The following is a 27,629-nucleotide window of genomic DNA, read 5'->3' on the forward strand; positions in this document are numbered from 1 at the left end:
GTTTGCCAGAAATTTGCAGACACAGCTGTAGAAAACTGAAACATTATTGATTAAATATATTATCTGGCAAAGACCATTGTGTATAATGTTTCAAAATTGCTTCAACATTATGGACCAAAATATAATTTAAAATTGTCCCAGTGGATTGATCAGAAATTGTATGATATACTCTTACTACAGCACTAGTAGAAGAAAGCAAATGTGACCATCTAATAGAATTTTAAAGTTCTAGGTTTGTTTGTTTTCTAAGGGCATCATTGATACAATAATGAAAATAACTCTGGTAATGTGGCCATGCAGACCTCTCAATTTGTTTTACTTTTTTTTATAGTTATGTATTATTCATGTAGCATTAGTATTTGCACTGTTTATTTCCCTAATTGTAACAAGCACTTGATTAATTACACTATAACCTCTTGAATCTATAGGCCAACTGTTGCATCTTTAGTTAATATTTTAAAATCTCATCTTTTTCCATTTTTCCTCATGTCTTTGATGTTTTGTTTCTTACCCTTCTTGTTTGGGTTCTCTGTGGAATAGTCTCAGAATAATCCTGCAGTTCTCTTTTATGACTGAAACTTTGCATTTTAACAGTTGTCTGGAGATAGTTTCTTCCTTGTGAAATATCAGTTTTAATAACAAGAAAAGAAAAATGCCATAAATCTGCACTAACCACATAAAGCTGAAGTCTCTAAGAGACTGATTAACATTGAGACTCTACACAGGTTTTTCAATAATTAGAGGATGTGCTTGCATGGAGCCATGACTGCTCTGGCCTTGATGCCATTTCCCAGGGCAGACAGCAATTATTACAGCCCACAGTAAATTTCCTACATTCTCTGCCTCCAGCCACTGAAGATCTTTTTGGAGTAAAGGTCTCTTAATTTTCTACACTCTTGTCATCAGCTTGGATTAGCAATGTGTTCTACTTGTTTTCTTCAGTTGGTTTAGAAACAATTGACAGCTGCTTTTCTGCAGTAGCATTTTCTCTGCACCTGAGGTTGAAGAGATCCTCATCATAGCTTTGATTATATTAACATAGTAGATAACAGTCTTGGTATTTTCAGCAGGGCAGCTAGAACCAGACTGTTTCCACTATCTTTGAGCTCAGGTGAGTAAACCCCACTCAGCACTCTCAAGCTTTGTGATGTAAATTAAATTTATTTATTGTGCTCAGATTTTTATCACCTCCATGGTTCACAAATGAATTATTCATTGAGGTAGAGGGCTCTTTCTTCTGTGATACAGTGTCTTCACCTTGTATATATGTTCTGTGGTTATTTTGACTAGAATTTTATTGCATTATAAAAGCACAAACTATAAAACTGACTCACCTAATTTAACATTAAAAAATGGAATATATACACATGGTTAGTAAATTAAAAGTTAAGTGGTTGAATTTAAAGTGGTTATGTTGCTCTTTAATTATACAGGTGAGATCCTGCTAGTTATTAGTAGGGAGAAGATGTCCAGATTGCTTTTTGTAACATAACATCGGACTGGGCTGTGTAAGATACAGAGCCATTGCTGTATCCTGCAGAGCTCAGATCTGACCAGAATAAGGGGCCGATTCACATAGTATGCCTTTACGTGTAGGCAGTTTCACCCCTTGCCATCGGGCATACTTCATAATTTGCCTCTACATCTGATGCTGTCAGTTCATGCTAATCCTCTCTGCAGTGTTACAGTTAAATGTAGTAAAGGAATGCTTTAAACAGGAAGGGACTTCAAACACTCACAAGATCCACTGTAACAGACTGTACTTTTAGTGCAAACTTGTATACGTTCAGCAATGTTTTGAGCTGACCTGAAACTTAGCACGAGGTAGACCAAAAGATGTGGAAAGCGATAGTCCTTGGCTATGAAAACCTAGTTGGTTTTCATTCCCAGCTGAGTTACAGCATATAAACGTACATAAACAGCTACATAAAACAGAGCTCTAGCTCTCCCTGAGCATACTTGTGCAACTGCAGATCTAGAGCCCTGGCTCCTGGCTGCTTTATGCCTGTTAGGCTTTAGCAAACATTAAGATGCTTTATGTGTGGATGCAAGAAATGGTAGGGTTCTTACTGCTACTTGGATATCATAGCAACATATATGCATAGATTTCCCTTAAACAACCAACAGCGGCTGCAGATGTCTAGCTGGGTGTCTCAGTGCAAGCTGGGTGTGATGCTGACAGACAATAAGAACTGAACAATGAATAACAATCTCCAGAAAGAAGAAAGGAATATAACTATGGATTAGCGAACAGATTAGAAATCCTTTGGAAAAGGAAGTATGTGGAAACTGAGTTTTCAGAAAAAGATAAAGATTTAGATTAAAATTGACATTGAGATAAAGACTGAAAGAGGAGGAGAGGAAGAATAAACTTCTAACATGAAACAGGTAATTCAGGAAATACAAATGGTTACTGAAGAAAGATCAGGAATTGTGGAGGAGAATGAAAGATTTAAAGATAGAATGTGAAGAAAAGAAGGCATAACTAATGCTAGTGGAAGCAGGTTAGTTTTTAAAAACCTGTTGAACAAACTTCTGGAGAGAAGATGGAGGAAACACTCTGTTAGGCTAGGTATTGGCTGAGAAAAAAAGAGTGAAAATGCAGGTAAATACAACTGGATATCCAGTGGACTGATACCAGTGTTGCCAAGTACAGCGCCTGGCAGTTTTGAAGAGAAGGTGAGATGTCCAAGGCAGATTTAACATGTAAAGATTCTCAGCTAGTTTCAGTAGGATAGGTTTGAGTTATGAGGAGGAAATATCCTGATGAAGGGAGTACATCTTGTTGCTCTATCCATTTCACATGTTAACAAGATCTTCAGTCAGGCGCCATTTAAACAGAGTAACAGTTTTATCTGGCATTTCTCTTTAGGGAGGGAAACATAAAGTATCCTTTCAGCATATCACCTCAGCTGCAAAAAACATTAATAGTGGTGGCTTTAATTTATATACTTGGGTACCAGGAAAACTGTGCTGTGTTAGAAGAAGCTGCTGATGTTTACACTTCATCATTTCCGAAATAAAAATGGAGGAAAGAAGCAGGTTCTGAAATGGAGAAGAATGCTCTTCCTCAGCCACTTCAGAAAGAAGAGAAACTAGCACTGTTGCATCCAACAGAGATGAGAAGATATCCAGTAACATGTACAGAAAAGGCCACAAAGTGGCATTGCTTGGAGCTGACCTTTTCTATGCAGCATCGCAAGAGCTGAGATAAAGGAGTGACTGAGGCTGGAAGAAGAAATTCTATCTGAGAGGGAAATTCCAGCAGAGCAGGTAGACTTAAAGAAGAATCCCTATGTAAGATTTTGGTGTGACAAATATTTTTGTGAAAATCTTCATACCACTGTATGTTTCTAATGGGTTATTTGCTATAGAATATGATCAGTACGGCGGGTAGAGGAATTAAGCAGAAAATGTAAAATTATGATGTTGATAAAGAACATTCCAGCAAACACTCAAACCCAGTATCCAGATTTGTAGCTGCAAAACAGTGGCTGTTCAGCCCAGTTCTTCAAACCTGTTTTGCCAGGGATAAAGATAAGTCAAAGCAAGCCCTACAAACCTCATGTCTTAGCATGGTATTAGCTGCCAATGCATCAGAGGAAACTTGACAAGCTAGCGAACGCAGAGGTAGCCTGTTTCTTCCTGCCAGAGATGGGATTAGCTGATCTGATGGTGACTTAGAAAAGTGCAAATAATGTGACACCGATAAATCCCTTTTAGTCCAAGATCTCAAATGAGATTCCAGTCAGGATCCTGTGGTGGTTTGTTGCTCTTCTTTTCTGAGTGGAAGGAACTTGTGCTCCTACACCAAATGCCTGGACTTCATGCCTCCAGAGTTGTCACTAAAAGGTGTCATTCCTATGGACTGCAACTCTTTTCTCCAGGCTTTAGATATTTACATAAAAATAAGGGAATGTTCAACGCACTCAGGAATTTAACTCGATCTTGCAGAAACATTCTCCACATTTAGTCCCTAAATATGTTATTTTGTATTCTGTACTTTTAAATTTCATGCCACTGAAATCAGTCCAGCCTTCAGAGTGATTTTCTTGTCTGGATATTTGGCTCCTTCTCTGCGTTTAAAACTTCATCTCAGGCTTGATTAATTTATTCCTAATTGTCCAGACCATTTTTGAAAGTAATACATGTGATTATCCCCTCACCACTACTTTATGAATCCTATATATAGCCTCTTTTCAGCTTGGCTATTTCTCCTTCAACACAGTATGTCACCATCTGCTCTTCAGTGAATTCCCTACATATTTGTATAAATTCCACTGTAAAAAGTTACTTCCATATAGCGTTGTATTAGGCTCCGTTCTAAAGCACAGATAGGAAATATTTTGCATTTTTTTTGTCTAGAAGGAACATCGATTATCTTAGCAAAGACTAATATTAGGTGTTAATCTGATATTCATTTCTGTAATTACAGGCAGCATGCTTCACAGCTTTCTGTTTAGATATACCAAATTCCATTGGCTTATACTCTTTAAATAAAAAATATGTTTTAAAATAGTAAATAAGTAATGTTTAGAAATGTGGGGCTAGAGTCTCAGCTAGCATAAAGCATTTCTTTGTTAGCTATGCCATATTTTGCCAGCTGAGAAGATGGCTTATGACATCTTTTCACTTATTTTATCATGTGATGGAAATAGAAACAAATGAAATTAATGAGATTTTCAGATTTAGTCTCTAAATAAGTAAATTCAGGAAAGCAGATGTTTCAGAGTTTATGCCTGTTAAAGAATATTTTTAGGAAATACAATATTTTTACTTTCAGAATGGTTCATAGTGCATTGCTTTTTAGTTGTTTTGAAGTTATTGAGATTGTAATTAATAATACATTTCCTAAATAAGGGGTGTTCTAAATGGATTAGCATATATAAATATATATTGGTTTTATATGCACATAAGTCTAGCAGCTCATCTTTAATAGAATTTTAAAAGGGAATAAACATTTTTATTTAGGGAGCAACAAACAGTAAATTAAAAAAGAAATAGCTTAATATTCAACCACAGAACTCTATCTGGCTTTGAAAAGGGTAGAGACTTCATATAACTGTTTCGGAGCTTAAACCAGGAGTAAGCAGAAGCGTGAGAAGGAAACATCCAAACAAGGGAAATTGTGTCATAATTCTGCACTGAGATGTCATATGCTTTTTTATAGGCCAGAGACATGTTATCACAAACAGAAGACATCTGTTTCTGCCTGATTTGGCAGATGTTATGCTTTTATGAGGATAAATAAGTGATATTACATAAACAGTGCAGAAAAAGTTTCAGTAAGAAATTATGATATGGCAATGTGGTATTTTGGTATGAAAATAATTATTAACAAAGTATCTGACCATGCTCACAACTCCTGCTTTTGTTTCAGGATAGTGGGTGGGATCTGCAGTGGCAGAGACAGAAAGAAGTTTTCAGACTAGAATACTGAATAAGGCCCTCATCAAAGGGTAGTTTCTCAATTTTATGTGGTCAGATCAAAGGCTGTGCTGGCTTTCTACAACCAAAGTACAATGTTTCCAAGGATCCTGGGAAAAGATCCCATGGACTTCTGCTGCACAGAGCTTGTGCTGCACCCTTCTTTGCAGGCTATTGTTTCCAGTGCTAGCTGGGTTAGCTAACCAGGGATGCTGGCACATGATAATGAAGTTATGTCTATTTTACTAGGTAGACAGGTGCTCTGAAGTTAGGATGTTATGGGATTACAGGAAGTTGGGGGGGGGGGGTGTTAAGGCAAAACAGGTAATGAAAGAGTTTGATGTTAAAATTGATGAAACAGACTATCTAAATAGACTTGTTCAGAAATATGGGCAGGAAAGAAGACAATACACTGGGGTAAAGCAGCACTCAAGACAGATTGATCAGAGGGAGCAGAAAAAGATATAGTTAGAACTGAAGACTGAATAAATTCTCAAGCTGTTTAGTATTATTCTGGAAAAGTATGGCTGGCTGTGACAAGAGTGTTCTGAAGACTTAACAGAAGAAGGGTGATCAAGGTCACATCTGAGACACTAGAAAAACATTACATTGAAAATTTTTTGTGAACAGGAGAAGCAGATAAAAAGCCCCCCCCCAAACAGGGAGGAGGGAGATATCATATCACAGAAACAGGCTAGTTATATTTTTCAAATTTGAGTTAAATTTTGAATTTACCTTAAAATACACACAGACAATTTAAAAATTATAAATAAAACTTAATGGAAAAGTATGTTAAATTTCTTCTACACTAAGAAATGCACTCTCTCAGAAATTTAATGTCTAAAATTACAGGTTCTATAGTTTCCTCTTTAACTTCCACACTGTGTTTGCTCAGTTCACCAGCCAAAATAAGTTTTTGATTTTTTCAACATTGTAGATCCTGTCTAACAGATGCAAAGCTATATTCCTTTGGTTTCAGAAATAATTTTCAACAATAGAAAACAAAATTCAGATACAAGAATGCTTTTTTTTTTTTTTTTTTTTTTTTTTTAGCGATGCTGCCAAAAGCACAAAGAATGCAGTCTCAGCTACTTGGAAAGCAAAGTAACTCCCAGGGCACAGCTAGACAACACTCTTCATAACATTCTCTTCTGTGGGTTTTCAGACATGTAGGACTGGCTGTCCGTTATTGACATTGCTGCCATTGCTCCGGACCAGAGGAACTACTGGGGGTATGCATCACACACACTTGGACCTTTGCTGACGCCATGTAAGTATCTTCCCATGTCCTCTGCTTTACTTGTCTTTGTGAGCACAATTACCCTTACAATTACAACCAGTAGTTTTGTTGCTTTTCTCAGGTGAGATCACTCTTTATGTCAGACTCACATAGTCTTTGTAGAACATAGACTTTTGAAGTACTTTTCTGAGCTGTCTAAAAAGGTCTGGGCATGTTGCTCATGATTTGGTGCATGAGGGGTTTTCATTCCTAGTAATGCCAATTTGTATGCTGTAGGTTTTTTTAAAAAAAAATTCCTTTTATAAATACCTGTAATTTCCAGCTTTCTTTCAGCATGTTGACAAAATAACAAGTTAAGAAGAAACAATTACAATTTAATACAACTTCTAAAAAGCTCTCTCTAAAGTCCTTAATGTCAGGCTAGAATAAAAAAACTCTTAGGATGGTGAAGAGCAACAGTATGTAAAGAAATGTGTTGAAAATATAATCCCACTTCTTTAGAAGAAATATATCCTACTCTAGAATGCTATAGTCAAATCCAACAAGCAAATCTAAGGAGGATACACAAGATAATGAGGGACCCTTTGGAAGGCAGAAAATTGTGTCTTATTACTACATTGTTCCCTACTGTAGCATCTAAAACCCTTCAAATTATTTAAAATTAAAACTATTGCTCATCCTCTCCAGCATGTTAGAGAAAGAGCTTATATTATTTTTCCTTAGATATGTTGCTAATTCCTGCAGTTATATTGTGTCTCATTGATGTTTACTTGTTAAATACACTAAGGATTAAATATAAAATGATCTGAAGTTTAAATTTTATTAATTTTATTAACTTAAAAATAACTTTATTTTTAAATTCTTAGCTATATGAAAGATTTTTCTCCAAGACTCCTTTCTTGGAGTTTCATGACTGTGTGATCTTTACAAGTTTACTTAAAGAAAGGTCTCCAACTTCATGCTTTCAAAAAAAAAAAAAATCACCCGTAAAAATTTTCTTGGTAGCTTGCTAAAGAAACAAAAAGCAAACAGCAAGAGGCTGTAATGATGTGTATGTGTCAATATGTATGTATATATAATTATAGTTTTAACTAAATATTTCTCTACTGTTTAGATTTGTGATATCATGTTTATGATAGAGACTTTTTCTAAAGGAATACTTCAACAGAAAGAAGAATGAATAGTTTTACTAAATCCAGTAAGATTCAGTATTTTATGACATTAATTTCATAACATATTTGTGTATATGTGGTGGGGACTCAACCCTTTTTTTTTTAATTAAAAAGCCTCATAATTCTAAGGGTAACAGTTATTGGTGAGATTATTATCATAGAAAAAAGGAGATTTTCCTTCGTAGCTATAACCATTCACATGATTCTGAGTTCCACTTCAGGATATGGCAGCCTCTACTATCTAGATAAATGCCACTTGGTCACGTGAAGGCATGTTCTAATTTATTTGAGATTATTTACACTGAGTTTCTTAATAATGTTCTGTCAATAGCTGCTGTGTAATTACTTCCTTTCCAGTTTCCAAACTGTAAGGACTCTTATCTCTAACTGGCCATCCGGGTCACACATCTTTCTTGTTCCCTGAGTGGTAAGTGTAATCTCTTGAACTTGCTATATTTGATTCTGTTCTCTGCTTTAAACTTAAATTAGATTGTTTTTAAGATACTTAAAAGAATGTTTCTTCTTGCCCTAGACATTTTTTGATTTTGGTATCAGGAACACTCTGAATCTTCCTGGTTAAAATAATATCTGAAGAAAAATCCCTTTAAGAGATTGCAGTAATTTCTCTTGCTGAAGAAAATTGCAGAGTCTCTGTAATGTGTCACACTGTGCTTCAGTTTCTGGATCAGCACATTTATGAAACTTCAGAGTTTTATATTCCTAAGAGCAGGATGGACTGGACGACATACTGGGCATTCATCATTTTTCAGGGGACTAGTACTGTGTCTATAGTCTTCCTGTTCTCTGTGACATTCCCCCTGGAAGTCTGTCCTTGGATCTGTGCACAATCATCTAGACAATTGAGGGTAGGGAACAGTTTCTGTGAGAGAAAGGCTTACATCAACTAGAAAGAGTTGACTAAAAGAAGAGTAGCTGCAGGCCTGTATAATTGTTACTAGTATGAAGAAAGTGGTCATTGTCTATTTCAGAACAAAAATTTGGGAAAGAAGAATTTCTTGCAAACATTAGATATAATCTAATCGGTTAAAAAGATTAAGAACTCACCCTCATTAATTTTAAAAAATCTCATAAATTTTCTGAATTTTCCTTTTTGGCCCTACTACAGTTCCTATACAGAAATTTATTTTGAAAGGATCCATAAAGATGACCCCTGACAGATTCTATTGTACTCATTGCTGTATGTTGTTCCATAGCACAGTATCACCTTGATTTCTTTTTTTTTCCACATGATTTGAGTGATAAGAATATAAATTGTGCATAAAATCAGTACCCCATGTTTCTTAAGGGAATCATATATACATAAATATTGTGTGCAATTTTTCTCTGCTATTTCTGGAGTACCCCAAATTTATATGAGCTTAATTGCATTATTTTATTATTTGCATTTTATTTTGTTATTTAGTAAGCTCCTAGTTGGCATGAGAAATAATGAGAAGGCTTTCAGAATGCACATTAATGCAGGAGTTTTTTCTCTGGCTGACATTTCCTATAGACCTACTGTACAAGTGTCATCTGGGAAAATAATATTTGTCACAAATGTATTAGCATGAGGAGTAAAGTAGAAAAAGATTTTAAACAAAACCAAGTTGTTTTGTGTTTCTCTGTTATTTTTTTTTTTTTAAATGGAAGAGCTATAAGTCTCACGCCGTTGCTAGTATTGCAGAAATCATGGTAGAGATCACTTCATTACTGACCACTTGGGCAGTACGCGGCCAAAGCTTTGACAGAACATCAGTGCAAAGGGTCACATAATACTATGCAATTCTGTTTGAGCCTGGAGATTTGAAAGGAGGATCAGCCATGAAATAAGAGGTCTTTTCCCATGCTCCATCATCTCACTGAGATTTAAATAAAACATTGGGAAGTGAAACAAGTTGAGAGTTCTTTGGAGAATGTAAGGAACAAACTGAGTAAGCAAGGAATCACTGCTTTGGCACCAGCAAGGCACTTGTCAGCCAGTCTTTCTGAGCAAACACCTTCCTGCAAAACAGCTGATAGGCAATACAGTCATCCTTATGACAAAATACTCTTAAGAAGTAACTTTAAAATGTTTATTTTTGTACCTGGCAGCTTGTATATCTCTGTAAATTGCCACAACACTGTTAAACACGAAATCCACCAGCAACGGTCTCTTCAAATTCCCACCCCAGTCATCAGCTGTTGCTCTATCGTCAGTGGAAGAAAATTGTCTAGAAATCAAGTTGCTATTGTCAGTCCAGCTCTTTCTGTGGAGACTATCAGACCTAGGAACTTTTCCTACGTCAGATGTCTTTTGTGGTGAATCTGAAAGAAATTGTCAGTGTAGCGTGAAACAAATACTGCTGCATCCAAAGTCATAGCAGAATCAGGATTTTACAATGATTAAGATTTCTACAGCCAAAAGAGAAATGCCCCAGCTTCCGGGTGTCTTTTTATTCAGAATGAATACAAATTGTTTTATTTTGAATGGAGATGATCCAAACTGCACATAAATAATCCTGCTTTCAAATTATCCAAATCAGACACCAGTAAGCCAGCTCTGTTGCCAAGAAAATACCTTTCTTCTCTCTCGTCTCTTTCTCTTGCTTTTAGTCCACTCTCTTTTCCTTCCTCTGCTCAGCTTTTGATCTGCGAAGTCCCTCAGCTCAAAAGACCTAGCCTTCAGTTTGATGTTTCGAAACCTTGCCTGGCCTCAGACAAATGGGTGTAACAGCTCAGCCTCTTCTAGGGGGTTAGAGATGAAATAGTGTCCAGTGGAGCCCAGATTTCCTCCAATCCCCTTCTATCCAAACAGAGCACTTAACCTATACAGTCACCTGAATGACGAGGCCCTTTATGTTTAGCACCTTCTCTGGATAGTTTAATATGAAGTAATTCCATTAATGTTTCATACTCTTGTTTCATTAATTTTTTGCAGGAAGAATGTATTATTAAATGTTCAGTCCCTTCTCTCTTATCAGTTCAATTAAGGTACAGGAGGTACATCCACAAAGATGTCCTCCAGCAAAACTGGAATTAACGTCTGATATTTTGAGGATTAAGAAGGCTGGGAAAACCACAGAAAACAAAAGGTTTTCAAGTTCCTCTTATATATAACATGCAAAGGAAAAAAAAAAAAAAGTGCAGTTACTCTTTTATTAAAGAAAAATATTTTAACTTGTTGTAATTGTAAATTGTAAATGTGACATGAAATCCCCTCTTTAAAATAAGTATGTTTCTTGTTTAGGTCCTTTCCCAAGTGTATTCAGCCTTTGCTTCCCATGAAAACCTTTGTCTCTTCTCTCAAAGCATAAGCCCTTCTCTCCACTTCTTGCTAGTTTTCTTTGTTCCCTTCACATTTCCACCTAACTATATTAAAATTCCAGTGTTGCTACCTAATTGTTCCAGTTCAGTCATTTTTAATGCAGATTATTACCACTATTTATTTACTTAAGACTTCCTATGACTGATTTAACTGCATGAATGGTGTATTTCTAACAAACACCATGTCTGTCTTGTTCTAAATATTTGTGTGTGATGTAGTTCATTCTACTCACCACAGTTCAGTTGACTTTATAGTTAGATGATGCAGTTAGAATGACCAGCCCACCTCAGCATGAGAAAGCAGTTTTAAAACATTGATAGTTCTATAAAATGATAGTCTACTGCATATGGTAGTTATGGTAGATCCAAGATTGCCGGGAATAGGATTCTCTCTATGATGGGTGGTAGAGAGACTTGAACAGGGACCCGACAGCAAAAAGTGCTCCAACAGCCCTTTAAAAAAAGCAAGGTTCATGAAAAAGACAGTTTCACTAAGTCTTACTGCATATAATGCAGCTAGGTAGTGGTACCAACTGCTTGAGTGTCTCATGCAGGCTGTGCATGAGCAGAATAATTCTGTCCCAACAAACCCTCACATCAATCTCCTGCACAAAGGTAACTTCAGTCAGGATTGTGCCATCTACAGCCTTTCACCAAAGCTATAAGGCAGGTTGTCAGAGTTCTCCAGAATTGATTCCTTCTGTTCATGCCAGGACTCCAGAAACCTCAAATTCTCTCCAGTCGCCCCCACTTCCCTACATGTCATGCACGGTTCTTTTCTCTATCCCTCCTTCATCCTATAGAGCGCAAGCAAAGATGTAGAGTATTTTGTTTTGAGTTTTTTTAATATGCTGTGCCTAATGAGAGCCTATATTCCTGTGTGTATGTTACAGAGTGTTCTGTGTAATGCCAATCATTCCTTTGACTTTATTGCCATACTCGGGAAAAAGTTTCTGATTAATGAATCTTTTTACCCATGTGAGCAAAAACCGAAGAGATACCATTTAAACCCAGTGAGTTGTGGAGGCAGGCAGAGTGTTGTTTATGTGTTTGACTGACTTACAGCTTGTTACACAACTGAAATAGTGAAGGAATATTTTTGCTTTACCTTTTAATAGAGCACTGTGCGGTACAATATTTTCATCTACTGAAAATGTTTTTTATAAAGTAAGGATAATGCATGTATATTTAAAAAAAAATCCCGCTTGCATAAGCCTGTACGTCAATGACATAGTTGGAAGTACTTTATGAAACAATGTATTAACTCAGTAAAATACAAATGAAAACTGTATATTAATTGTTTTATATGCCCTCCTGTACTCATGTTTTATTAACTTTTTAATATTACAATGTATCATGCTAGCATGTGATACTCTTCCAAATAAGGTACTATTTTTGGTTTATGAAAATAAATGAGCATTTCAGATTAGCATTTTGATTTTGCATGAAAGCACATAATGTTTTTTCTTGTATTCCCTGATTGTTTCAAGGGCATTGTATCATACCATAAAGCTGAAGACTCTCATCTTTCTTCAGATAAAGTTGCTAATTACTTTTAATTTTACATGATATTTAAAGATTTTAAAATTTATTATTACTATCAGTACCAAATCCTAACATCATTCAGAGTAGTAAGACACTCAATAACTTTTTTTTTTTTAATGTTTCTGTTAGAAAGTACGGTGATGACATACTCCACCGCCGCCTCATTCTCTTCCCTGACTAGAATTTTATCAGAGTACAAATGTTAGGAAGCTCAATGAAAATACAGTTTAATGCACCCAGTTAAATTGCCTGAGAGGAAACAGTGAATACAGCTTTTTTAAAGCCTTTCCCCTCAGGCCATTAACTAAGAAACTGGTCACTAACTGCTAGTAACAAACCATTTTGGAGGGATTATTGCTATTACCAGTATTCAGTGGTTTATGGCTACATTTTGTTAAAGACATTAGCTACTGTAACATGGATGGGCCAACAGTATTGGAAAAATCATTCTTTTCCCTTGTGATTAACAACAGTTTTTCTTCCAGTCTAGATGTCTTGAATAGTGGGTTCATTATTTGTCATATCTCTCAATGCTGTAAAAAAGGCTTTTCATTATGGCCAGGATTCAAATGAAAAGAGTGAAACTATAATACTGACTTCTGGGAAAGTATGAGTCATGTCGAACCACCACACGTAGACTAGATTGCAACATTTCCAAGAATTTTAGCTGCCACTGAGAACTGGTTGACAGAACAATATACAGTAGCTTTCCCTTCCTGTGATCAGCTGTTTCTTGGTGAAGGCATCAGCACTGCTGAAGAAATAAACAAGGTTATATATTCATTTTATATAACAATGTAGTGTAAGTTTAGGTGTAAAAAAAGGAGTTTGATCAGTATGTTTCTAGCAATCTACAGTTAGTTCCATTTCCTAATTATTACAATTTACGTAATCTATAGTATTAGCAAAGATGGGTCAGCCTTAGTTGTAATGGAAAGTGCAGAATCGTAGGAAGTTCAGTGTGCTTAATTAGAAAAAGTTCTGTGGAGCTCCGAAAATCTTTCTTTTATTCTTTTTTAAAGAAACTCCATCTAAGAAGATATTCTGACAGCTTAGTTGTATAAATGATATTGTTGAGTTAGAATACAGATTACAAACACATTATTTGCATGGCAAATGTGTTTTTCACTCTATTCTATCCCTCTCCATCTTTTATTTTTTTTTTTTTTTTAAAATGTAGATCAGAACATATCATTATCTATGCTTCTTAGTGAACCTGACTTTTCTTGAGAAATTTACATCTTTCTCTCATTTTCTGTTAAGGTTTCTTACCCTGTTTTCTCACCTAAAGAATTATAATGAGGTAGAGTGAATGAGATCTATGGGGAAAGCAGTGGACCTAGAGACTAAAGGTAAAAGGATGATTGATGGTATGAAATTACCATAAAAGTACAATCAGGATCAGATTTTAAAATGAATTTTTAAGCAGCCTAAGAGATACACTTTGATTTGTAGTCTGGTGGAATAGATAATGTCTCATTCAGTGGATAAAGTTTCTCACTGTGTGACTTGAGCTTTTTCTGATCTTTCTGACTGGGAGTAAAATGGAACCAAAGCAGAAAGTGGTTTTTAATGCTGAAAATATCAAACACAATATTCTTAATGTCAAAACCTAGGCATAGCAGGTGAGAAAAGAAAAATAAATATAAGAAAATCATAGTGTTGGTATTTTTGTATAAGACACTATCTTCTTAAGGACCCTCTTGATCTATAAAAATATTTTAAACATAAGTAAGGAAAGGGTCAGATCTTTATGTTGATATGAAAAAACCCCAAATCTTTAAACAATTTAAGATTTAAGTATTTGTGAATTTGTTAAAATAATCAGCAAACCTACCAAAATATTAAAATACAAGACAAATACTATAATTTATGTCTATTTGAGCAATACATAACGTAAGTCTTGTGATCTCTATATAACTAACAACTATTTACAGTGCATTCAGACAGTCAATTAAAACAGAGCTTAGTGGGTATTTAAGAGTGTAAACTATTCTGTGAAATTATTCCTATATAATAGCATCAAATATTAAAATAAATTTAGGAAAGTTTTAAGTTGAAATTAGGACATTTTTATCTTTCATGTGAAGCAACTAATTGGCTCTGTAGGATTGACATTAGAAATGATTACGTTGTCGACGGGCTTTTTCTTTTTCTTTGAACAAAATTCTTGCAACTGTGAGTTCTTGTTTTTTTTCTCCCCCCACTCTCTAGTTTTATTTATTTAATTTAGAGGAGTTAAATATGATGGTAATATTTTAAAATAGGGGTTCTTTTTTGTAAGCTAATTCACTCTTCTTTCATGTAAAAGGAAATTTATGATTAATTTACTTTCTACTATATAAGTAATAAAGAAGGATGTGTATACCATTTATGGTATAACCTCAAAGGATTTCTTTTATTATATGGATCCTTATTATATGGTTGGATATTGTGATATTAAAATTAGAGACAATATTTTAAAATAGTTTAGCATTTTAAAAAAATCCTAAGATTTCCAACAGTTGCTTCTTATGACAGTTTTCATTTTTTTCCCTCCTACTGACAGTTCCCATAATGACTTTAATCATATAGTCTGGAAATGGAGCAGGTTACTGAACAGCAACAAACTCACTGGTCAATGTCGGTGTCACTTTTCTGGGAGCAGGACTTTTTGAGCATCAAGGAACTAATTTTAACAGCCTGCTGGAAAAGTGTTAAGTGCATTAACTCCCTGTCAATCACATTTTTAGCATGATGGCCAAATTATTATTATTTGGCTCGAGACATTCTATTGAAACTTATTTGTATGGTATTCTTATCTGTGTACCTTATGTGACTAATGATGATTGTTTATGGAGAGGTGCCTGTCCAATTATTTTTGAAGGAACACAAGAATGCAGAATGACTGGAAGCATCAGGTTTTTGCCAGAGAATGCCTCAGGTAAGAAGAGAATGGCTAGAGGCTATAAGGAATCACAAGAGACAAGTCAGAGTCGTAAATTGGGAAACTGACATATCTCATCTAATATACTTGCTAACTAGGCCTTTAAAAACCTTGACATTTAACTAAGTTTGTGGAAAAGTTATAGATTTTGTCCTTTTCTATTGGCTATAACTCATTAATATGATGAACTGAGGTGTTTATAATCATTACCAGCATTAGCAAACTAGCATATGGGATCATTTAGACATCCAGTTAAGCACCTAACAACTGCTCAGTTGTTTATGTAGGTTGTGCCTTTTTCAAAGTCAAGTCAGTCAAAAATGATATTGCAAGTTATTTACCCTTTTGGTACTTCAGTGTGTGAAATGGGATGAAAGAATGCTGGTATTCAGCTGAGGCATTTAAATAATGCTTTGGAAGCCCTGGCCTGCTTAGAACAGACTGCAGTCTTTACTGTAAAATGGAAATTTCTGAGGGTTTCAAGAAAGAAAATGTAGTATAAAAACAAACTTTGCAGTGAATGCTGCCTATTAACTCAAATCGATTTAAATACATTAGGGACTTTTTTTTTTTGTGAAAATAAACTTTGTCTTTACCCATTAACATTTCAGTGATAAGATGTACTGTGTAATTAAATACATACCCTGCCCTGATTCTGATCTTGTGTATACAGATTTTTATATGAGTGAAAAAATCTAATTTCTGTGTAAAAAAACCAAACCAATAAAAAATCAAGCCATAGAATTCTCTGAAACGAACAACAAAAGGAACTCATTGCAGTATGAAAAGTGGAGATGATCACAAAGAAAAAGCAAGAGGAGGCACTATAGCGCAATAGCTAGAGAACGGTACGTTTTAATTTCTGAATCGCTCTCCTGTCTAAAGAATTAATTTACAACAATATACTTCGCAAGCAAGCATTTTTATGCTTAGGAATTGCTATAATTATTCCAGAAAGCAGGGAAAATGTGAAGGGAGCGAGTCAATGGGGCCAGGGGGAAGCTATTAGGGATTGTTTTCCCAGGGCAGGAAACTGAAATTCAGTAGGAAATGGCATTTTGACAAGCACTTTGTATTTCCAACCAAAATGGAATCTTGCTCATTTAGTGCAACTGGAAAACGGTTAATTGAGGCAAACCCCCCACCTTAATCTTATATGTGAGAAACTGTATTGACTTTTATAGGATTTGAGTTAACTCTTCCAGCACTAAGAATTCATTACTTTTACCTAATATACTTTGGAACATGAATAAGTTATACTGTAGCACAGTAGGAAAGAAAATGACTACTACTGCTCAGGTTGTGTGACGTTTTCCATGCTACCCCCATTTTCAGCAGCTCATAACTTTCTGAAAACTTCTGGTTGCCGGGTGAAATTTTCATAGTTCAGCTCTCTGTTGGATGAAAATTATTTTTTGAAAGTTTGAGGGACTCGTTCCATTATTTCTGGATACATGTGAATAAGAACATGTAGCCCATCAGGCAAACGTTCTTGTTTCTTCTGCACTATCCTGTCGTTCAAATGGAGAGTGAAAAAGGGATCATTTTATGTGAATTTGTTAACTGCAAATGAATAATTGCATCTTTGCATTTGAGTAGTCTAGTTACTTTTGAAAATAATGAAAATCTTAGAGGAATTTCCATTTTTGTCCACTGTGCTGCTGAATTCCTTAAGCAATTTGTCTTCAGCACATTTTTCATTTGATAGCCACACAAACTTGTTAAATATAAGTGTTCTTTAGCTGTTCATTTATGATCAACAATTTCTTGGCAGTATTGTGACTGGTCTAATATTGCTGAAGACTGTATGTTGGGTCGTACTCAAGTAAGACTTCAGATGTGGTGAAATGAAATCACAATGTTACAGTAGGTGTAGTCTCCTTGAAATGCTACATTCCATCATGAATCCAATCTCTCAGAGAAACACGTTCAGCTGGCGTGTTAATTTTCTTCCAATTACACTGGAAGGCATTTTCCAGTTAAAGAAATAAGCGCAAGCGATTTTGAAAAGACATTTATGCTTGCAGAAAATAAAATCTGACTGTTCCAACTGTTTGTCCCACCCTCTTCAGCTGAGGAATTCAGTTCCACAGGTATTCTGGTAGGAACTTTCACAGAGGTAGCAGACTCCTAAATATTAGCATTTGCACCAGAAACTCGCCTACAAATTATTCCCAGCCAGTGAAGAAATAGTAAGCACATGAACTCAATATCCGCAGAAAAGCAGTAAAATATTTTAACAAGCTGCCTGCAGGTAATCTGCAGGACAAGAATGATTGTAAAATGATTTGGTATATAAATGCTTTAGGTAAGAAAGGAAATAATTCCTATCTCAAGAGGCTGAAAATTAGGCGAGCAGTCAAGGCAGACAGGCAAACCATGCATGAACATATATATATAAGTGTTTGTGGGTGTTACTGTTCCCTTTAAAGTTCCCTTACCTTTTTTTGTGAAAAGAACATGAGAGGTGTGTGAAGATAACTGTGAAACCTTCAGACAGTATGTTCCCCAATCTACAGATACTGTGTTTAAAGAACAAGAATTTTGCTATGAAGAGCAATGTAGAGCAGTAAATACACATTATATAGGCCTCTTATTTTTGCTGTACTGGTCTCTGTCACTGAATATTCTGAAAAGTCCATGGCAGATCTCAAAACTTGTTCTCACTTTCTTCTGTCAGAGAATATTTTTCCTATTACTAGTAACTCAACTAGTAACATGAGGAACTCAACATGAGAAACTCCTCTTTCTTGTTCAGTATAATTCCTCCATCTTCTCCTAGGTCATGTGGGCAGGAGAAGACAGGAAATGGCAGGTATCCCAGACATACTTTGCTGTGCTGTTTACATCATTATAATAACGTATCATCATTCTTCATAGACCTCCCCTAATTCTTGATTAGATCTTTTCCAGACATCATTCTCATTCATTAGCCTGAAGTTAATCTTATTATTCTATTTTGGTGTCATTCAGTTGGTGTTTTATTTATCCTTTCAGGTAAGTTCTTCTGGTGTCGCTTCCATATAAATCAGCAGGCATTATAAAGTGTTGTTAGCACTGTCTTTTAGTAGATGTTCAGAATCAAAAATCTCTCTGAAAACAAAAGGTCTAAGCATTAACTCTCCACCTGCCACAATCTGTTTCTCATTGGTAAAATAGTTTTCTTTGCCAGTAGAGGCATTACTGTCATAACCAGCCCCTCCCTGAGAACCTTTAGGTCATGCAGATACTACCAATATTCTTAGAGGGGCTCTAACAGATAACCTAGGGCAAATTGCCTCTTCTTGTTTTAACTTTCTGCTCTTGGTTTAATACTTCAGCAAATGGGTAGCAGAATAGAACATTTTGGTGGGCATCAGTCCACAGGGCAAAATCTTAGCATAAATATTTTCACATCAGCCTCTTAAAATAATATGCTAGTCTGGGAAACTAAGCAGCTGAGAAACAGTCACAGAACCTGATCCGCTGCCCCAACAAGACACACAACAGAACAGAGGGATGAAATGCTGCAAATTACACCAGGGCTTGTAGGACAAGCGATGTACGCTTGGATTTTCTTAGTTCCAAGTGCAGCGAGGCTGCTTTATCTTACAAACTTAATGACACTTCAGCTCTGGAGATGGGGTCGTTAATTTAAATAAAATGACTAAATAAAGTTGCATAAGGGAAATATTGACTACATTCACTAGAAATAAACCCTTCTGAAGAGACAACATGGAACAGTGGACATCTTCCCTTCAGAATGAAAAAAAAGGATGAGGAAGAGTTGCTTTCTTTCCTCCTTGACAGAATTAAACATCTTAACAGATGATGCTTAATTGATAAATTTGGACAAGAGATTGGGAAAACTGTTTGTTTTAAAATTCTGAATGTAATCTCCCTTTCTGCATTTACAAAGCAAATGTATAAACAGAAAAGAGGAAAAATAATATTCCAGTTTCTGTCAATTCTTTCTTTGCATTTGGATTAATTCTGTAAAATACATCTCCATAAATGAGAATGGCTTGTTGCATCTTTCCCTGGGAAGTCATGTGAACCGCACAATGCCACGTCTTTATGCTGGGTCTAAACTTGCAGTTAGTCTTTTCTGTAATGCTGTAGTCTAAAATCTCAGTCCCCAACTTGACCAAAATTCTAGCGCCAGCCCCAAGCTACATTGCTTAAATAATATATCTTGTTTCGGTATTATTTTATAGCTCTTATATCCTGCTTTCTATTGGTTAATTGATAGGAATAAGTGGGTAGAAGTTAATTATTTGGAGTAATAGCAGCAGTAAATTAAAAAAGAGATATGAAATGGTTTTGCTTCAGTATGAGATACTGCGTTATTGTGAAGGTCATTGAAGTTAGCAAGGGAAGTTAATACAAGATGCATACAGTATATGAGGTAAATTTGTAAGAGCATTTTCTGGAAAGGTGTACGTATAAGTCTTCCAGTAGAAAGTATTGTTAATAAAACAACAGCTCAGTACATTCAAACCCTATGAGTGTCTAAGTGCTCTAAATGCATTGGGCTGCCTGTGTTGTTTTCAGATTTGCTGTTCTGTTCAGCATGCAGGCTTAGCACTGTGCGTGTAATAGCTGCTGACTTCAGTGGGGCCTTTAATCCTACACATGAGTATATCTCTTTCTGCTTTACAATTCCAAAATTTATTTAATAAGATCTGAGACATGTGCATCACTGGACATGAATGGAATAATTATAGAGAAGGGACTGGAGAAGTACATGGAACATTCATATTTTTAGCAAAACAACACTTGTGGATACACTTTATAACTAGTACTCTTACACTTAAATTTTCTTGTCTTACTAGGGTATATGGGAAGAGAACAACAGAGTGTATGTAACCTGTTCTGTATAAGTCTTCCTTAATTCTGTCATAAATGAACGTTTAAGAGTGAGGAATGGAGACTCATCAGCCATGGCACCCCTCCTGGCGTTGTGACTGCCTCTCCAACCTCCATGCATGGGTAGAGCTGTGTGTTGAAGCTGTGGCATGGGAGAATGGAGAGACAGTGCTGGAAGCTGGATTAAGCTCTGTGCCTCCCACCCCCTTTCCCAACAATGCCTCTTTTGTACCACTGTGCTATGTCTTTCAGTATCTTGGGTAGGGAAAGAGGGAGAGTCCTACGGAGCCTCAGAACTGTGAATCTGGTGCAGGGAGAAGTGTATGAAGGCACAGATGGGTGATTCAAGGTGGAACTAGAGATGAGATGGAGGGTGAGAAGTGAAGGAGGAAGAGAAGACAAAGCCTTTCGACCTGCTAACAAAAAGAAAAAAAAGGAACCTCTTTTGTAGTAAAGTGTCATAACCAGGCAGTAGGCAACGGGTAACCTAATACGCCTTTCCCATAGGAAATTTCTGTGGTCTGAGGTTCCAGATAGTTTGTTTTGATACATGATACATATGTTAGTTATTATCATATGGCTTGATCTTGACCCTCTTGAGTCAGTGAGCACTTTTTCTCACTTTTGTTCTGTAAACCCAAAGCATTAACATTCTGTTAAGCAGCTAATCCCATCCATTAAAAAAAGTGTGGCATTTGTCTCATCTCATATATGTGGTCCTTGTGTAGGGGGAATTAACGTGACCAAGGGGCGATAGCACCCAGTTTGGTTCCATTCCTGACTGGTGGGACTCTGTCACTAGTTTGCAGGACAAGCTTATTCTAATTACATAACATTCAGTGTCTTAGTTTCCTCATCTGTAGGACTTGGATAATAACTTTCATTTTATTTGTAAATAGATAAGAGCACTTTAGAGAAATAGATGTTATTGGTTTTAATTGAATCAATTACGCCTGAATCCCAAGGTATTTACTAAATCTAGGAAACCCCTTCCACTGGGTGAATGAGGCCACTGGGCTAGACAGAACACATAAGTCCACATGAATGAAACCATTAACTTAATCTACTTCTCTTTTTTTTTCCTTCTTCTTCTATGGTACACCTGGTACTGTTGTGCTTGAGAAATCTAGGCTTGGCCATCTAAAGTAACTGTTGAACATAATTGTTTATAAATAACACACAAGCATCGTTGAAGTATCCAACACAAGACACATCCAACTCCCCTTATTCTGTTCCTTATCTCAGTGCATTCTTGGCACATGTGCAAGTAATCTGTCTGGTTTACAAGAGGGTACATCATCTGATTTTACTGGTGAAAACAGTTTTAACAGCCTTCCTTTCTGAAAATAACTCTGAAACTCTGACATCTCCATTATGTTCATGTCCATTTTACTGAACTCATGTTCTTCCAACAGCCTGTTATGTTTTCCCTCCATTTGTTCATTTATTGCTAATAAAGCAACCCCAAGAGTCACTTTAGCTGTGTCCCAAATTATCTTTAGTTGCATCAACAGTATTATTTAGATCAGAGTAATACTTAATTACTTGTGCAATTTTATTTTTATCAACACTTAAGTGATTCTTTAAAAGGAAGTTGTTATAGCTTCAGAATTTTTCCATCAGCATTTCTGTCTGCAGTCTTTGAGATACAAATGCCAGATACTCAGTATACCTGGCTGTAGAAGGTAGCATTTATTTTCACTATTGATTAAGAGTAAATGATTTCTCAGAAAAGAATTGGACGGAGCATACATCACTTTTTTCCCCTAGCAGAGGTTGCTTTCAGCAATATCAGGGAAAGGGTACCATTTACTATCCTTAAAAATTGCTTACCCATCACAGGTTTAATTGTAACAATCTTCTGGTAATTGAAACCTTCTGTTATAGCTAACCTAATCTGAATTTAGATAGGTTAGCATAAAGTGCTCAGACCAATGTGTAGTTGATGTTAAAAAGCACAGATTAATTTTAGGAAAACATCTGGCCTCAGTTTTCCTTTAAACGATTTTATTTACCATTCACTCTTTAATAACTATTGTTTTCATAAGTATTATTTGCAGCTTAGAATCTCCCCTGCCCCCTAGTTTACATTTTTCTAAAACTATCTCAAAAAGACAAAAAAAAAAGACATTCCCACCTCCATACTGTCAAGAAACCATCTGTTACCCATTTCCCAGGATGATCAACACTAGCAAAGAAGGGAGACGATTTTTAAAGCACATGCTCTTGCCCTGTATCAGGCTTATCAGTAAATGTTCGCCAACCTCCATCTGTCATGAAACACACTTATCCCCAGTTATCAATGAAGAACTGAAGTAGAAGAAAACAATTTACTCCATCTTATACTGAAGAGTTATGATAGAACTAGGACAGAGCCTGAATTCCCTGATCTTGGTAGAAGACTTTAGCAACACATCACACAAAATTGTTAACTGGTAAGATATAAATTTGGTAATTAATAATGGCTCCATTATTATATGAGGAGAAAAAGAACAATTTGTCTTACTTTTGTATTACACTTCTTGTTTTACACGTCTTTAAAAGTGTCTCTTAAATTGCATATGTTTTGGGGTGTCTGATTATATTAGGGTTGATTTTTGGGGGGACAGGCATTTTCTGGAATACTTAGAGGCTGATGGAAAAGTGATTTTCAACCCAACAGCTTTAAGAGTGGCAGGTGCCAGTGTGTCTCTGCTTTCCATAGCCTGTTTGCAACTATCACTAAGAGTTCGTAGATCTATTGGAAGGATGGAGCTGGAGAAGTAGCGTTTGATGGCTGTGAAGCAATTTGTGTTGGATTATTTCTGGGTAAAAATATGCTTCCCTTGTCTATTGCTGCTAGTACCCTTCATTGGATTCTGGGGATTGCGACTAATTAAAATAAGAAACAGGTAGTCATTTTTTAAAATTAATGATAAGTCTATAAATAAAACATAACCTGACTGCAAAGTCATTATTTTGGGGAATTACTGTGTTGCCATATTCATTGCAGCATATGATAACAACTACATGTTTGTAAATGTCTCTTATTAGTTCATTGGCATGGTCATCCTCCCAGGCAAATTTTAAGACTTTGTAAGTTTTTGTCCTAAATTTTCAAATTATAATCCAGGTTTTAAAATTGACCATTAAACTGCTGATGCATTGCCTATGGTAAATATAAACAAACTTACAAGAAAATGACCATTTTCTTTGTTAAAGGTAGCTGGCAGATTAATGGGATATCACTATTATTACCTTAATGGAGGACAGAACATTTAGGTCAGAAATTTGTCAAAAATTGTGGGCCAAATTCTCCCGTGTCACTATTGACAGGTAGATGAGCACTGTAACACCTATGATGAGAACCAGCATACAAGATGTTCTGATTGTTAGACAGGGTCGCTTGGAGTAGAACTTTTGTCTGGTTCTTAGAAAGATGCAAACAGCTCTCACTGAAAGCATTTTTGGGCTTAGCTCTTCTTGCTCTTAGCTCTTCTGTGTTTTTCTGACTGTTCTTATAGTGAGGCCTGTTTTTGAGGGTAGTTGAGAAAAGCCCCTGACAACAGCAGATTCTTTCATCATGTTGGTCTTTCTGTCCTCTGACAAGGTTGACAGCAACTAAATACGCAATGGCTCTAAATCTTGTGAAATGATTAGCCAAAGTCTATCATAATTCATATACTCCTAAAGACTGAGAAGTGTTCTACCTATCTGGGGTGCCTTTCCAGATTTAATTCAAGTTACTCTTTGGGTTAGCCTAACTGAAATAGAACAGCCAATTTGCAAATGAAAAAAACCACCCCAATATATATGCGATTTTTAAATGTTTGTAGGCCTATACTTGCTGAAAGCTTAACTTTGAAGATCACAAAGGATCAGAATATATGAACATCACCTTTATAACAAATGTTAATAAAAACTTAGAAAAAAGTGAACTGCAGCTCCTGTATTCCCTATTGCTTTCTGCCCAATCTAAATACAATTTTTTCTTGTCTTTGTAGAGCCACGAGATGAATAAAAAGCTGCAGCAAGTTTCTTTTGTTTCACACTAAAATGGAGCAGTTAGCAACAGGTAACTACAGTCAAATGACCATAGTTGTTCTTAGCACGCATTTTACAATTGGAAAGAAAGGCCATAAGTAACTTTTAAAATCCACATGTAATACTGCACAACTTTGGTACTTTAACTGTTTGCTTTTTCTATCTGACTTATGAGGTATTTAAAAGATTTCACTGGTGTTCGTTGCCATGAGGCTAAGCACACTGAAGATTTCTCTGCAGAATTGACACTTAATGTTTTAGTGTTGCACAACAGCAGAGTCAAATTAACACTTCTGGCTTCTGCATCCAAAAGCCATGATACCAAACAAGTGTAGAAGTAGACTCTGCAGAGCATATTTTTGTCTCCCTTACACTGGAGTAAAGCAAACACTTCCATGATTTATTGTGTGAGAATTCTCCTCGTTTCTTCAGACATGTGGGGTAATTTGGGGAAAGCAGTGCAAGTTAACCAGAACTTCAGTAGAGCTAACCTGCAGCCATGTTATTGAGTAGTCACGTTAACAACTGATGCGTTCACTGAAATTCTGGCAAATGTCTTTCTGATGGCTATTTGGAGTGAGAAGGGCTTCTGACTACCTTTTTTTTTTTTTTTTTTTTTCCCCCCAATGAAATGTATGCTACAAACTTGTGTTGCGGCAATATTTAAGAAAACGAGCAAAACTTTTTAAAGGAAAAACACAAAATGGACTTAAATTACATGATTTGAAGATCCTTTTGCCTAGGCTATTTGTCACCCTCACATCAATTTTCATCTGATGAATCCTTGGGGAAGGCAAAGAGATACAAGCCCAGCACGGTGAGTGCTCTGATAGTCCTGTAGTCATTCAGCGCACTGCCCCATGAGGCTGTTGTGACCTGAGACCAGAAGTGTCATTTTAAATCATCAGGCACAGGTATGTGAGTATCACTAGGCCAGATCCATTTCAGGAATCATTTTACTGCAGTCAGTGAACAGACAAGGATGGTGAATGTTGATATTTGATTGTAGTTTACACTTTAATGCAATGAACACTTTTTCATGTGAATGAGTAACATTTTTAATGTGAAGAGGTCACTGTGTAATCCCATTTTTATTTCATACTTATTGCCATATGTTGTATATTTTGTTCTTTTAAATAGTGTTAATATTCTCTTTGACTGTATTATATACAATAGCACATCTGCCTTTTGATTTATAAAATATGCTTATGAGACTAAAAGCGTGGATGGTATTAAAATACATTAGACTAATACAGCCACTGTCAATTAAAAGATTCCTCCAAAAATGCAGTTTATGGGCTCAACAAAGTCTCTTCAAAAAGATCAGCCCTTGAAGCTTCTGGGGGAACAGTCTGGGGCTTTTTTAGTCAGCAGGGAGCTGAACTCTGAGCTCTCACTGCTCAGCACAATTCATAGCTGCCTAAATAGCTTTATAATTCAAGAATTTCATCTCATCTGAAGTGTCAAAGTAGAATACAAATAGAGAAGTGACCTTTAATCAGTAACTCAAACCATAAAGCTCACGTATTTGGAAACAATCTGGAAGCAACTGCAAGCTTCCTTGTGAGCAATCCCACCACAGCAAGCAAGCAAGCACATCCTGTACTACATGAAGAGACATCAGATTTAGCTCAGCTTGAATGCATTGCAGGGTGGACATGAATCTCCAAAAGGAAAATTTGTGTTTTTCGTTGCCAAATAAATGTATGAAGAAAAACACTCTTGGCTCCTGATATTATTATCTGTCCATCAAAAATAGCCAAAATCCTAGTCCGCACACATTTCCAGCAAAAATATGTCTTTTCCATCAGGTATATTTTACCAGAAGCCATTTCCTCATAATAAAACCCAAAAACTCTAGCAATCATTAGAGTGTTTGTTGTGTCTCTAAAATGCACTAACCAGCAATAGCTTCAACATGGGCTTCAACGTGGGTTTTACTGATTTTCATTTCAATAAAAGAGTTATTTTTTTAAAATAATTTTTTTTATTAAGAAGAAAGCAAATTCCTTTAATGAAAAGATTGACAAAGATCCCGTTCAACTAATGCAACACAAATGAATTAAAAATTATAATAAGTGAAGAGGAAAATTTCTATTAATTTTCAAGACACAGTTCTCACAAACCAGATATACACAAAATGTATTTTTTGTGTATATCTTTGTAGCTGTTGCTTAAAGATACCCCTGGCTCCAAAAAATCTCTGTATCCTGGACCAAAGTATGCATGCAGTGTCTGGTAGCTTTATTATACTTAAAAAGAAAGAAAACTACAGAAGGATGTGCAGTGTAGTATGACTAGGAGAAAAGAGATTTTTAGATTTTTCTGTGTTTTCTCTGTGAGGCTGTGTTGGCAGTGTTCATATTAATTTAATTTTGTGCCTGTGTTTCTTCAGTAAATATTCAGTCCTGCTGTAACAGATGAGTTGGGATTGCGCTGGCAGAAGCTTCCGCTTTCATTTTTACATTCTGCTGTTGGTCATTTCAGGCAGCATTCAAGGAATGTGCATATTAAAAGAAAAGGCACTTCAAGCACATAGCTGCTCTTGCTTCTCGCTACTGTATGAGGGGCGCCTTCATTTACATCACTGGAATGTAGAAGTAGTTTCAGAAGACTAAGATGAGGCCCATGAGGCCTGAGTCCTCGCAGGCTCACAGCCACATCTAGTTATTCATCAATGCCAACGAGTTCTGTGTGCAGAGAGAGGCTCAGGGAGGACACGCTTCCACCGTATAGACCCGGGTAAAAGACAGCTAAACAGTAAGACTCATATTGTGCCAATCAAGGGTACAATAAATAAAAAGAACTCCTCTGTAATACACATCTTCCTGTGGACATTTCTGAATGGGTACTACCTTCATTAAGTATCTTTTGAGTTTTGTTTAAAGAAAGGAGACCCGTGGGCTGCAAGAGCAACTGCTGATTGCCATACTGCTGTAGATGAACAAATCCTGTCTACTGGCTATATAAATGCTTACTGAATACAAGTGCTATCCACAAGATCCAGAGTCACAAAACTGTACTTGAAAAAGAATACACAAGCCTGAGCACAGGTTAACATCAACGTTTGGATCCATTAGCAGATAGGATGTTTGCCCAAGAGAATATTTGAGCATTTCTTTTTGTCTTGAACCAGAACAAGGAG

At 36.1% G+C, this 27,629-nt stretch overlaps 1 protein-coding gene and 1 long non-coding RNA gene across 2 annotated transcripts in view; one reads left to right on the plus strand and one right to left on the minus strand.

Annotated features, from left to right (window-relative positions):
• TTC29 (tetratricopeptide repeat domain 29) overlaps window positions 1-27,629 on the minus strand; it is a 231,702-nt gene that overhangs the window by 159,601 nt on the left and 44,472 nt on the right. The window lies entirely within an intron of this gene.
• Window positions 6,307-25,730, plus strand: LOC141922374 (uncharacterized). The gene is made up of 4 exons (XR_012622968.1): window positions 6,307-6,697; window positions 8,197-8,266; window positions 24,445-24,515; window positions 25,153-25,730. It is a non-coding gene; the product is annotated as an uncharacterized LOC141922374 (long non-coding RNA).

Source organism: Strix aluco, chromosome 4, assembly GCF_031877795.1.
Source record: "Strix aluco isolate bStrAlu1 chromosome 4, bStrAlu1.hap1, whole genome shotgun sequence".
NCBI classification, from domain to species: domain Eukaryota; kingdom Metazoa; phylum Chordata; class Aves; order Strigiformes; family Strigidae; genus Strix; species Strix aluco.